The following is a 14,571-nucleotide window of genomic DNA, read 5'->3' as shown; positions in this document are numbered from 1 at the left end:
GTGGTCTTGCGGGTTTTTAGCCTCGGCCTCCTACGTTCAATGTGATTCCGTTGCGGGAGATGACTTAGCACTGCTTTTACACGGGGCGTAGCGGTCAAAATTCTTTAATATTTTGTGCAGAAATATTACATTTTGGGACTCAACGCCTACTAATACTCATGACCAATCTATTTTGGGACATCAACCCTTCCATGAAAGAGAGCTAAAAGATGAGATCATCTTGGCCAAGTTCAATGGTCAATTGTCTTCACTATCGATCTAGAGAAATGGATTTCCAAACTAGAATCTTACTTTGATATCTTCCTTAGAAGTGATGTTATGAAGATTCGTTTTTCTTCCTTACATTTGGAGGGATTTGCGCACACTTGCTGGAGGTATATTAAAAAGGAAAACATACTTGTAGAGAATTGGGAAGCTTTTAACACACTTATGGCTTAGGTCTTTGTCTCTCCTCTTGAGAAAGAGAAAGTGGCATGGAGATGGTATGGTTTAGAGCAAAGATGCCTAAGTGTAAGGGAGTATATCAAACCAAGTGCTCAATCTTACCATCTATGTAGAGAGTGTCATTGATGAAGCTAAACTCCACAAGTACATGCATGATTTAGAGCCATCCTTATCAGCCGATGTCATGGTGCAAAACCCTACCAGTCTTTTCAAAGCTATTGAGCTTGCGGAAAGCTATGGAAGGAAACATAAAAGAGGGTCTTCATTTCAGCCTACCTAGTTATGGACATCCAAGGACTATTTTCAAATAAGGACAAGTTGGCAATGTTTATGGTAGCAATCATGCACCAAGTGGGGGCTTAAGAGTGCCAACTTATCCAACATTCAATGCTTCAAGACCTCAAAGCAATTTCAAGATAGCAAATAGTCCTAGAGATGACTTCAAACAAGGGGACAACAAGCCTAAATCTATTTCAGCCAATATGAATCCTAAGTCTATTCCTATGGACCTCTACAAGGAAAGAAAAGAAAAAGGCTTATGCTTCAAATGTGGGGAAAAGTATACACCTAATCATGCCAAAGTGTGTATACAAAAATGCAAAAGCCAAGGCTTATAGTATGTTAGTCTTTGAGGATTCTGAAGAGATGATATTGATAAGGCTAATGCATTTGCACCTAATGCTAAAAATGATGATCTTTGAGGATAAAGTTGGGCACGTGTACTTTTATTATCTCACCGACTCTTTTCCTTTTGATCTAGGTGGGACTTATACTGAGCCACTTATTACCACTAGTTGTTCCACCTCCATGTATGCTTGGATATGTTCTAAGAGCCCTAATACACTCTGTATGAAGGGTAACATTCATGGGAAGACTATATTCATTTTGATAGATATTCGTAGTACACAGTTTTGTCAATAAGTCCATTATGGACAAGTTGAATTGTCTTCCCATTGACTTATAGTAGCCCATAAGAGTTCAAGTGGCCAATGGTGAAGAAGAAATAATCACACAAATATGCCCATAGGTTTCTTTACAACTGGCTAAAAATTTCGAAGCAAAAGTAAACGTGATCACCTTGGAAATGGGGCCCATAGATATTGTACTCGGTTGTGATTGGTTGATGACATTAAGAAAAATCACTATGGATTTCTCACATCTGTATACGAAGTTTATCTTTGATAGAAATCTCATCCATTTACAAGGAATTTCTAGTAGATCAAAATTTTAGCTTATCACCATTCAACAACTCAAAAAGGAGTACAAGAGGTGCTCATAGATATTTGTTTTGCACTTGAATAAAGAAATTGAAGATCAGTCCATAAATTCAGCAAGTCAATCAGCTTTGAAAGCTCTTCTTGAGGAGTACAAGGACTTGATTGAGGTGCCTATTTCATTGCCTCCCAAGAGAGTAGTGGATCACTCCATTGATTTGGAGCCCAAATCAAATCCAATCAATAAGCCACCCTACAGATTGTCCAAGTGTGAGTGGAAAGAAGTAGCCAATCAAATCAAGGAGCTTCTTGAGATGGGATTCATTGAACCTAGTTCTTCATCATATGCATCTCTACTAAAAAAGAAATATGGATCTTTCAGGATGTGTATTAACTACAGGGATCTTAATAGAATCACAGTGAAGAACATGTATCCAATATCCAGGATTGATGATTTACTTGATGAGCTAAAGGGGGCTAGATTCTTTATGAAGATTGATTTGAGATTAGGGTATCATCAGATCCGCATGCGAGAGGGTGATGAGATCAAGATTGCCTATAGGATTGATCGAGGGCTTTATCATTTCCTAGTGATGACATTTGGGCTTACAAATAATCCAACTACCTTCCAGAGTCTGATGCATAAGATTTTGCAACCTTTTCTCTTTCAGTTTATCTTAGTCTTCTTTGAGAACATTCTGATTTATAGTAAGACCCTTCAGGACTATCACTCACACATTAGGAAGGTTTTTAATGTATTAAGACATCACAGATTCTTTCCTAAGGAAAATAAATGCTCTTTCTATAGACTGAAGTGGAATACTTAGGATATATTGTCAGTGAAAAAGTGATATAGGCTGACCCCAAGAAGGTATTGGCCAACACCCTTAGATAAGTTACTCATGAATATGTGTGCATCACATGGGTTCAAAATAATGTATTTTTAAAATACCATTTTTATACATTTTTTACATGCAAAAGGGTGTAATATAAAGGGTTTATTTACATATTGAATAGAAAAGGATTATGTTTTATTTAATAACAATTCATAGATAAGGATATTTATAAATAGGCCTTGAATGCATGTGACGTAGAAGATATACATATAGTAACTTCCCCGAGCCAACACCTACTACCACTACTTCACTTAGAATATTTCTTGGTCTATCTCCATTCTATCACCAATTCATCAAGCATTATGCAGCTATTGCAACTTCTTTGACTAATAGGTTGAAGAAGGAAGATTTCTTTTGGGATGCTCTTGTAAATAGTAGCTTCAACCAGTTAAAGGAACTCCCTACTTCTGCTCCTTTTCTAGTATGATTGGATTTTTCGATATAGTATGATGCCAATGGCTCAGGGATTGGGGATGTTTTGGTACAGCAGTATGGAGTGATTGCCTTTGAAAGTCGTAAGCTTATAGATAAGGAAATGGCTATGAATGTTTATGACCAAGAGATGCTGGCTATCTTGCATGCAATAAAGAAATGGCACCATTATCTGTATGGTAGCTGCTTTAAAGTTCAAAGTGATCACATGGTCCTTAAGTATTTTTTCACTCAATCCATTTTGACTCCTAAGCAGCATAGGTGGGTAGCTATGTTGCAAAATTATGATTTTGATGTCACTCATACAAGGGGCAAAGACAATGTAGTGGCGCTGATTCTCTTTCTCATATGTGGGCTTGCAAAGTTTCAGCAGCAATGACTGAGCTACATAATGACTGGATTGAAGAACTACAGGAGGCTTATCTTTTATATGAAGAGCTCAACCATATTTTTTAGAAATTACAGCAAGGTCTCATGGAAGATAACTCACATTATCATCTTTAAAATAATGGCCTCATCTAGTTAAATGACAAGGTTGTCATTCCCTCTACTGCTTCTTTTACACTGAAAATTATGTAGGAGTTGCATTCTTTGCCTTTAGCTAAACACCTTGGAGTTTTCAAAGCCCATGATAAGATTAGCTAAATTTTCTATTGGAAAGGGTTGTGGAAAGATGTCAAAGACTTCGTCATGAAGTGTATGCCTTATAGGCAAAATAAGGACAGCACCCATAAACCAAGTGGTTTGTTGTAGCCATTACCCATTCCTATAGGCAATGCCAAAATGGTTCTTAGAGTAGTCATCTTGACTATGGGAGAGAAGATCTTGTCAAAGTCTATTCCATGTTCTTGCTTGTACCCCTTTGCAACTAATTGTGCTTTGTACTTTGGCGAAGAACCAAAAGTGACCTTCATCTTGTAAACTCACTTGCATAGAAGAGTTTCCTGCCCTTTAGGCAGCTACACCAAGTCCCAAGTACCATTCTTATCAAGTGATTCCATTTCAACAGCATGGCATTGAACCATTTCTTGTTGTTTGGTCCAGTCATTGCTTCCTTGAAGCATGACACCTCACCATAGTTGGTAACCATGACATAATATGTAGCATACTATGCACCATGAGCAAACCTATTTGGCTGCCTTGAAGGTTGTGTTGATCTATGCAGCGAATATTTTGCATTTGTTGGCTGTTAGGCCTACAAATCTGCATTTACATGTTGTTGTCCTGAAATACGGACTTGTCATTCTGTATTTATAAATTATTGTCCTGAAATACGAGGCTAGAATTCTGCATGTACAGGTTGCTATCCTAAAATTCTAGCATGTTGTCATGACAGTTCAGGATGTTCTAACTGCATGTTTTCAGGCTGAAACTGTGGTGTATCATGGGGAATACCTTGCTAGTAATTTTTGGCACCATTTATTGCATTTTTAGGAGTATTTATAGCAGATATACGCTGATGTCCACTAGGCACAAATGGCTATCTAAAAGGTGCATCCTCCCTAAAAACAACCCTCTTGACTTCCTCAGTCTTCTCGGGCTACTTACGCATGCGATCTTCACGGAAGATGATGTCATTGTTGCACAGCCTCTGCCCAAAAGCCATGGGTCAATGCAATATGAAACAACACTGTACAGACCTTATCTTGTATGGTTTGATTCATGCGCTCTACAACTCTATTTTGGGGTGGATTATGAGGGGCAATGAGCTCGCTCTTTATCCCCTTGTTGTCACAAAATGCATGAAAGTCTTTGGAAACATACTCCCCACCATTGTCAGAGCGAAGACACTTAAGTGTCTTATCAGTCTGGTTCTCAACCAATGCCACGAATTTCTAAAACTTGTCAAGCACTTCATCCTTGTTAGGAATAGGGTAAACCCATACCTTTAGAGTAGCATCATCGACAAATGTGATAAAGTATTTATTTCTTCTTAGAGATAACATTGGCATTTGACATACATCAGAATTTACTAACTCTAGAGGCAAAGATTTCAATGAAAGAAACTTTTTATGAGATGTCTGCGCATACTTACCATAAACACAATGATCATAGTGCTCAAAATCAGCATAACAAAGACAAAGCAAGTAACCCAAACGAGAAATTACTTTCATTTCTTGACTTGTGTGTCCCAACTAGCCATGCCACAAGAAAACACTTGGTTGCTCGGTCACGGCAACAACATGGTCACACACACTAGATACATGGAGAGGATACAAAGTATCACTCTTTGAGCCTTTGGCAATAACCCTGCATCCTGTGCAAATCTTCCATTTCCCATCACCAACAAAGGTGGTATGAAATCCAGCATCATCTAGCTATCCAATCTAATCAACGTCTTCTTGAGCTGAGGTACATGCCTTATATTTTGAAGAGTGAAGATAGATCCATGCTGAAACTGTAATTGCACACTGCCAATGTCTAGAATGTCACATGCATAATTGTCCCCAAGATGGACAACACCATGTCAACCTCTTGTATAGTCTATAAACCACTCATGGTGAGGGGTGATGTGAAAAGAGGAACCTGAATCCAAAATCCAAGTGTGCATGCTATCATCCATATCTGCTATCAAAGCATGTGCACTAAAACATGAAGAGACAAAGAGTACATCATTCCCACTGTTGCTCTCATGGCTAACTACATTCACTTCTTCAATCTTTGCACTACTCTTCTTAGCAGGCTAACTCTCTTTCTTCTCTTCCTTGCTATCATATGTCTTCTTGCCCTTCCCTTTCTCTTTCTTCCATTTATAGTAGTCACATTTGAAGTGACCCTTCTTGCCATAGTGATGGCATTCAACATCCTTACCACATGATTTATTATGTCCCTTACTATCAGATTTTCCTTTCTTTGTGATCTACCTCTAGTATGCAAAGCAATGGAAGACTTATTGGATGCATTGTTATGTTGATTCATTTCTTCCATGAGAGTAGAGCACTCTCTACATTAGCATACAAAAGCATAGCATTAGAATTGCTCATAGCAGTTCTAAAGGTATCTCAGCTCTCTGGCAAAGTGCAAAGAAAGAATGTAGCTTTGCACCAATCATCAATATTGAACTTCAAAGCGGCAAGCTAGCTGAAAATGGAGTTAAACTCACTAAGGAGAGTAGACATTGCATTACCCTCTTTCATATGCAAATCTATGAGTTTCTTTGGCTAGTAGACTTTGCTTATAGCACTCTTCTAGGCATATAATTCTTCCAATCACTTCCAAATGTTATAAGCAGAATCCAACCCTTCAATGTTAAACATCAAGGCATCACAAATTGATAGCTCAATGGTCAAGCATGCAAGCTCTTTCATCTCATCCTAGTCATCTTTCTCTACATCAGCCTAGTTTTTTTTCCCTTTACTTTAATCGGATTTGCTTGCTTCTTTTGCAACACGATATTATAGCATTGCTTTTTCCAAATTGCAAAGTTGTATGCTCCTTTAAGCTTCTTGATATGCATAAGATGATTGTCACTGCTGCTAGCCTATTGAGATGACAAGATCAACACATGCGGACATTAATGATGGACCACCTGGTTAGATGGGTCCACACATCTACACTTAGCATGTCGGTGGTCATTATGACTCTCACATGGCCACTGACTCATTACTTATTATATTTAGGTTGTTACACCTATTTACAACTGGCATAGTTATAACGCCAGTCGACTAGTGTAGTCGGTTATGCATTGTTTGACTTAGTAGGCCACTTTCCTTTATGTTGTATCTTATCTATAGTTTGTGTACATTGTAAAGTGTGTGGAAGAAGAAGAAGAAACTACCAAGAAAACGTTTTGGCCTCCATCTCTCTTCTTGTCTCTTGAGTGAGCTTCTCCTTGTGTATTCCGTGTGTGTTCGATGCAGCATCTTGAGCAAGTCTTCCCACCACATGATTCTTGACATGGTATCACAGCCGTGCCATTGAGAGAGGCTGATTTTGAAGGCTAAAGTGAAGGAGAAGAAGCAAGGTTCGAGCAAGCAAGCCACGGGTAAGAAGCTCTCCCATTCTTCCACTCTTTCTCTTGGACAATGCCTGTGGAGACACTAGAAGCAGGGCAGAGCAAAAATCTCAGATTGCAGTGAGATTTGGTATGCACAAAGAGCACTGTGTATTCTGCCATCCGAGGTCATTTCAGGCCCTGTTTTAGAGCTGCAAGGTTGCGGACAGTAGTTCGAGATACCCTGCAATTTTAGCTGTGTCTGCCGTATATAGGTGCACATGTTATAGATTTTAGATCTGTAAGTTCAAAGGTGTTTACCAATGAATAAACACAAGGTTTATCTAAAAACTGGTTGTAGATTGCATGTATTGTTGAGCAGTCAGTGAAAAAGGTTGTCTGGTGTATTGTTGTGCACTACAGGTCGAGGGTTGCAAAAGATTTGCTTGTTGTTTGGTATTAGTTTTGTGATAATGGCAGAGAACAATAGAAACCCCATCATTGAGAAGCTTGACAAGAACAACTACCCTTCATAGAAGTTTTGTGTCACAAACTTCCTTATTGGAAAAGGCCTCTACGAGTTTGTGTCAGGTGAAGAACAGGAGCCGGAGGTGAGTGATCCTCCAACTGCAGAAGAGACAAAGGCACAGAAGGAATGGAATGCAAAAGACAAAAAGGTCATGTATTGGCTGTCTGTAGTAATTGACAATAATATGCTAGGACATATCAGAAATGCAGAGAATTCATATGCAGCTTGGACCATACTTGAAAGTATGTTTTCCGTAAATACAAAGGCATGAAAGATTCAACTTAAGCAAGAGTTGAATACATTGAAGAAAGGGAAGATGTCTATCAATGAGTATGCACTGAAGGTAACGAGCATTGCAGATGCCTTGGCAGCGATTGATGCAATGCCCGATGATGATGATTTGGTGTCGTCTACCTTGGGTGGACTTAACAATGAAAAGGCTTGGAAGTCTTTTGTAACTTCCGTATATGTCAGAAAGCCATTTCCAGATTTCGATGAGTTGGTCTCCCTTATGATCACTGAAGAGATCAACATGCAGAGTGAGACATCTGAAAGAAGTGGTGAGCAGGTCCAAGCTTTCTACTCCACTTCAGGAAGAAGACGTGGCAGGTTCTCTTCAAGAGGCCATGGTACAGGACGTGGTAGTGACAACCAGTAAAACAGATTGAATCAGCAATTTGGCGATATACAGGTTTCAGGAGGTCGTGGTAACTTTAGAGGCAGTGGGAGCTTTAGAGGAAGAGGTGGATGGCAAAACAAAGGTTCTAACAACTCTAGTATTGTGTGTCACTACTGTGGCAAAACAGGTCATATTGCAGCCCAATGTTATGCTAAGAAAGATGATATTCACAGTGGTAAGTTGCAGCAAGGAAACTATGCATCGTCTTCATGACAGAATGAAGACAAAAATGAACGTCTATTTGTTATGTAGCATATGCTGAATGCTGTTACAGGAAAGGGAACACATGATGATGTTTGGTATGTTGATTCAGGTGCATCCAATCATATGACCAGCCATCCAGAATGGTTTGGAGAGATGCAGGATTCGCAAAATGTAGGTTATGTGCAGACGGGTGATGGTTCATGCCACCCAATTTCACACATTGGAAAAGTTCCCTTGTCCTTGCATGATGGTAAGACAAAGAGTCTTTCAGATGTATTACATGTGCCATCTATTACAAAGAACTTGGTGTTCAGTCGGTCAGATGGTAGAGCAAGGGGGCTGCAAGTCAGATTTAATGCAAAGGGCTGCTTTGTAGAAGACTTCAATCATGTGTAGGTTAGTTGCAAAGGGAAGTAGAGTTGGACGTATGTTTACTCTGGATGCTAGAATTCCTACTATGAATGCTGCTATGTATGCTAAAGGAAAAGTTGTTGTTGCAGATATTGAAATTTGGCACAAATGCATTGGGCATGCAAATGTACAAAGGCTGAAATTAATGCAGTCCAAAGGGTTGGTTACAGGTTTGCCTACATTTAGAGTTGCAGAATTTCATAAGGTATGCGAAGCATGTCAGTTTGGTAAGTAGGCAAGACAACCCTTTTCACATGAGAGAGATGTAAGCAGAAATATCCTTGATGTTGTGCATACAGACATTTGGGGGCCTACACAAAATGTATCTCTTGGAGGAAATTCATACTTTGTCACGTTCATTGATGATTGTTCTAGAAAGCGGTGGGTATATTTTATGAAGGAAAAGAGTGAAGCGTTTGAGCACTTTAGAACTTTCAAGGCTGCAGTTGAAAGAGAAACAAGCTTGAAAGTAAAGTGCTTGAGGTCAGATGGAGGGGGAGAGTACCTCTTGAATGAGTTCAGTGATATTCTGAGGTCTCATGGGATAAAGAGACAGTTCACATGCAGGTATACCCCACAACAAAATGGGGTTGCAGAATGGAAAAACAGGCATATTGCAGAAGTTTCACGTGCCTTGATGGTTGAAAAGAATATACCTAAGCATTTTTTGTCTGAGGCTGTTCATACTGCTGTTTATATTATGAACAGAACTCCCACAACTGCAATTCATGGGATGACTCCTAAAGAATGCTTTACTGGCAAGAAGCCTAATGTATCGCACTTGAAGGTATTTGGTTGTGTTGCATATGTTCATGTATCAGATGAGCTACGGAAGAAGCTTGATCCAAAGGCAGAAAAATGTGTCTTTATTGGATACTCTTTAGAGCAGAAAGGGTATCGTTGTTATAACCCTATCACATGTAAGTTCAGAGTGAGCAGGGATGTCATCTTTGATGAAATGAGCAGTTGGTATGCATCTAGTGGTGATGCATTGGATGATGATGATGATCATGACACTCATGTGCAGGCTAAAAAGTAAGAATCACGGACTCTTAGTGGACCAGAGACATCATCTGGTAGTCCTTGGTCTAGGAGACTAAGGAGTAGCTCTACATCTTCAAGTGCATCTAGTAGCACTACAGGTAAAGACAAAGGAAAGAATAAAGTGTCAGATGGCATTGATGCAGTTCTTGATGGAGACTCCAGTGGCTCAGAGAGCTTGGATGATGAGCTTGGAATTCCTTCTGTTAGGACACAAGGTGTACAAAGAGCTCATAGTAATGTAAAGGCTCCATTGAGTGATTTGGCGGTACACAGATCTAGTAGGGTCAGATACCCTGTTAAAAGATTTGGTTTTGAAGGTTATGTAGCTCACCATTATGCTTATATGGTGAAACTAGTTGAGGATGTTAAGCCCACTTGTTTTGAGGATGCTATTGGTCATATCATTGGGATGCAACAATGGATGAGGAGATGACTGCATTAGAGGCCAATAAGACTTGAGATCTAGTATCATTTCCAAATGGCAAGAAAGCTATTGGATGTAAGTGGGTTTATAAGATTAAGCACAATGCAGATGGTTCTATTAGTAGGTACAAATCTAGGATGGTTGCAAAAGGCTATGCCCATACATATGGCATAGATTATGATGAAACCTTCAGTCTAGTTGCTAGGATGGCAATTGTTTGATGTGTGATTGCTTTGGCAGTAGCCAAAGATTGGAGGTTGCAACAAATGGATGTGAAGAATTCCTTCTTGCATGGTGATTTGCAGAAAGAAGTGTATATGGATCAGCACAGCAGGTTATAAAGATTTAGAGTATCCCACGTATGTGTGCAGGTTGAAGAAGGCGCTCTATGGACTCAAGCAGTCACCTAGAGCATGGTCTGACAAGATCAGAGAGTATCTTGTCAATATTGGCTTTTATGTTTCTGATGCTGATCACTCACTTTATGTGAAAAAGGGAGATGCAGGTTTGGTCATCATAGTCATCTATGTGGATGACTTGATTATTACAGGTGATAGTGATAGTGGGATTGCTGAAGTCAAGGACTTTTTGAAGAAGAAGTTTGAGATGAAGGATTTAGGTGAGCTAAGGTACTTCCTTGGCATTGAGGTGATCAGATGTGATGATGGTATATGGCTGTCCCAAAGATAGTATGGCTGGGATATGTTGTCCAAGTATGGTATGACAGCATGCAAACCACTTTCAGTCCCATTGGAGCAGAATGTAAAGTTGAGTACTGATGTTGGGGATGAGATAGAAGACCCTACTATGTTCAAGAGGATAGTGGGGAGTTTGATCTACATGACCATTACAAGGCCAGACTTGAGCTATGTTGTTGGTCTTGTGAGTCAGTTTATACAAGTACCTAGAAAGTCACATTTGGATGTAGTCAGACGCATATTAAGATATGTGAAGTCCACATTACATTATGGACTTTTCTATGAGGCAGGTACAGATGTATAGGTGTTTGGATACACAGATGCAGATTGAGATGGTAGTATGTTTGATAAAAGATCTACTAGCGGATACATGTTCTCTCTTGGTAGTGCAGCAGTTGCTTGGAGCAGCAAAAAGCAATCTACAGTTGCTTTGTGGAGTACAGAGGCTGAGTATAGAGGCGCTGCTGTTGCAGCATGTGAGGTAGTATGGCTACAAAAGTTATTGGCTGATTTAGATGTGCAGATGGAAGGTCCAGTTGTCATTTATTGTGACAACATGAGCAGTATACAATTGGCTAGGAACCCTGTGTTCCATGCCAGGACAAAACATATTGAGGTACACTACCACTTTGTGAGAGAGAAGGTACTAGCAGGTGAGATTGACTTGGTGTATGTCAGCACACAGGATCAGATAGCTAACATCTTCACAAAGGCATTGGGTACATAGAAGCTTCAAAAGTTTCGAAGCTTACTTGGAGTTGCAGAGATGCAGTTGAGCTTGAGGGGGAGTGTTGAGATGACAAGCTCAACACATGCGGACATTAATGATGGACCACCTGGTTAGATGGGTCCAAACGTCTACACTTAGCACATCGGTGGTCATTATGACTCTCACATGGCGACTGACTCATTACTTATTATATTCAGGTTGTTACACCTATTTACAGCTGGCATAGTTATAGCTCCAGTTGACAATAGTCGGTTATGCATTGTTTGACTTAGTAGGCCACTTTCCTTTATGTTGTATCTTATCTATACTTTGTGTACATTGTAAAGTGTGTGGAAGAAGAAGAAGAAACTAGCAAGAAAACGTTTTGGCCTCCATCTCTCTTCTTGTCTCTTGAGTGAGCTTCTCCTTATGCATTCCGTGTGTGTTCGGCACAGCATCTTGAGCAAGTCTTCCCACCATATGATTCTTGACATAGCCATGATTCACAACCAAACAACTATATGACAATAAATGATAGCTAATGCCAAGCAATGGAAGCTTCAAAATCCACTCAATAGTATGTTAGGAATATCCTCAAGTATGTAGCAGCAAGAACATACATCAATTCATTGTCCAAAATGCCTCAAAAGCATTCAATGATAGTAAACATACCAATTTCCTGACAAAAATAGAGTACAGTCCTAAAATTCTTGACAATACAAGTGGTTGTCCTGTAATTCAGGAGTACAGTCCTGAAATTCTTGACAGTGCAGGTGGCTATCCTACAATTCAGGAGTGCAGTCCTGAAATTCTTGGCAATACATGTGGCTGTCATGCAATTCAAGAGTGCAGTCTTGACATTCAGGAAACATCTGTCTTGAAAATTCAGAACTAAAATAACCTCTCAGATTAATTGAGATTGATCTCTAAAGATCATGCAAAGCTGCTCAAAACATCCCATAATGTTCTTGCATACAAACATATCAATTTTCCTGAGAGTGAGGTATGTTGTCATGAATATGCAGAAAACTATCCTGAATGTACATCAATAGACCTGTAGGTAAAGCTAATCCAAAAATTGTGAAAGATACGGGATCTAGGACATGGCAGTGAGTTATGGTGGATGGAAGGAGAAGTGTGGACTCATGATGGAGAAGACAAAGACACTGTTTGTTACACAAGTGAATTAGGTTCCAAGATTGAGACTTGGACTCATAAACACAATCTTGTGTATGTGGACAATGACACTGACACTTCACTGAAAAGAAAATAGTACTATCATTGCATTAAGAAAAGGAAGCAAGTACAATGCTTTATAGGAAAGTAGGAAACTGCAGTAGGCACCACTGTGCATATGGGATAGGTAAGCCTGCATGTCCTTGGCCCTGAAGCTCCATACAAAGAGACTGTTTAGTGAGTGTGATTGCTGAATCTCAACACCCCTCCTCAATCACAACTAGAAAGGCATAAAGTGGTAGAGGCTGTAATGAGAACCACCTGCAAAGTGTGGGCACACCACAAACATGGTAGACACCAAAGGCTATCGCAGAAAAGGCTAAGTGTGGGCACCAAAACATGATGGACATCCAGAGGCTGTAACAGGGGCCTCACAAAGTGTACAGGGACTGTAATGCTAAGTTACATAAGGAGTTTACAAAGCTTATGGCAGGAAGCATTAGGGCAAGGAAATACAAGGCTTTTAAAACAGTCTATCAGAGTAATGAGAGTAGAAGGACTGATGAGTCTTGTCCTTCCGATCCTGGTGGTCTTCATCTTCATCTTCTTCTTCATCTTTTGGTCCATGGTCTTCTTCTTCTTTCACAGCTGCAAGATAGGCCTTTTGGGACCTCTTTCTAGCATGACAGAACTTCTCAGTGTGTCCGGTCTTTTTGCAGAAGTCACAGAAGAGCGGTTCCTTTTTACCTTTGTATTTGTTGTTTACATATAACATTTGTTCATCCTTTGAAGTGCTAGGCTCTTCTTTGCTTTTAAGTTTCTTTTCTTCCTCTAGCAGAGAGGCTTTAATATCAACAAGTTGAGGATCAGGCATATTGGTTAGAGTGGTTGATACATTATCATAGGTAGGAGGCAAACTTTTTAATAAGACACCAATACAAACATCTTCATCCATTTTTAGCTTTATTCTTGCAAGTTGTGTAAGCAGGATTTCCATGTAGTTCAGATGGGATGCCAGGGATGTATGAGGCTTCATATCAAGTCGGAAAAATTCAATCAATAGACCATACTTAGACGACTTTGATTGTGCACCAAATAAGGTATCCAATTTATCCCAAGTGTCATGGGACGAGTCACAGGCATCCACATGATGGATGTAGCTGTCGTCCAATTCTAGTTTGATGATGGCTTGTGCCTTGTCATCATTCTTCTGCCAAGTAACTGCAAGGTCCGCATCTCGAGGTTTCTTCTCTTTGCCATTTGTGATGGCCCAAAGACCCTTCTTCATCAGGATGAGCTTGATGCGGGTTTGCCAAGTGTGAAACCCGACTCCTTTGAATCGAGCATTTGGAGAGTCTTTTCCCATGTTGAGGTTGCAAGATTAGCAGCAAATCAACTCCAGAATTCTAAGATTTTATCAGTAGAAGAGCAGATTACAATGTGTCAAGAGACACAGGTAATGATAGTGTGAAAACACACTATGTCTGTGTTGATGTTGAGCTTGATTCTTCTTGTTTGGAATCGTTCGGTCGTTCTTCAATCTTTTCAGGTTCTTCCCCTCGATTTGATGCTGGGACAATGGATTAGAGTGGGATTTAGCTTGGTTTAGTGTCAAGAGTGAGAAAATGAGGAAAAAAGAAGCTTGAGAGGTTTTGGCTATGGTGGAATTAGGGTTTCTAAGACAGGGGCTTGGTTTTTTCCAGATTGCAGGACTTGTAGTTGATCATTTTCGAAAAATTTTACATGTCCATGAAGCTTATGTCAAGAGCTATCAAAG

Source organism: Lygodium microphyllum, chromosome 17 (genome assembly GCF_053477565.2).
Source record: "Lygodium microphyllum isolate KBCC chromosome 17, Lygodium_microphyllum_v1.1.10, whole genome shotgun sequence".
NCBI classification, from domain to species: Eukaryota; Viridiplantae; Streptophyta; class Polypodiopsida; order Schizaeales; family Lygodiaceae; genus Lygodium; species Lygodium microphyllum.
The sequence above is the reverse complement of the archived record's forward strand: the minus strand, read 5'-3'. Positions refer to the sequence as shown.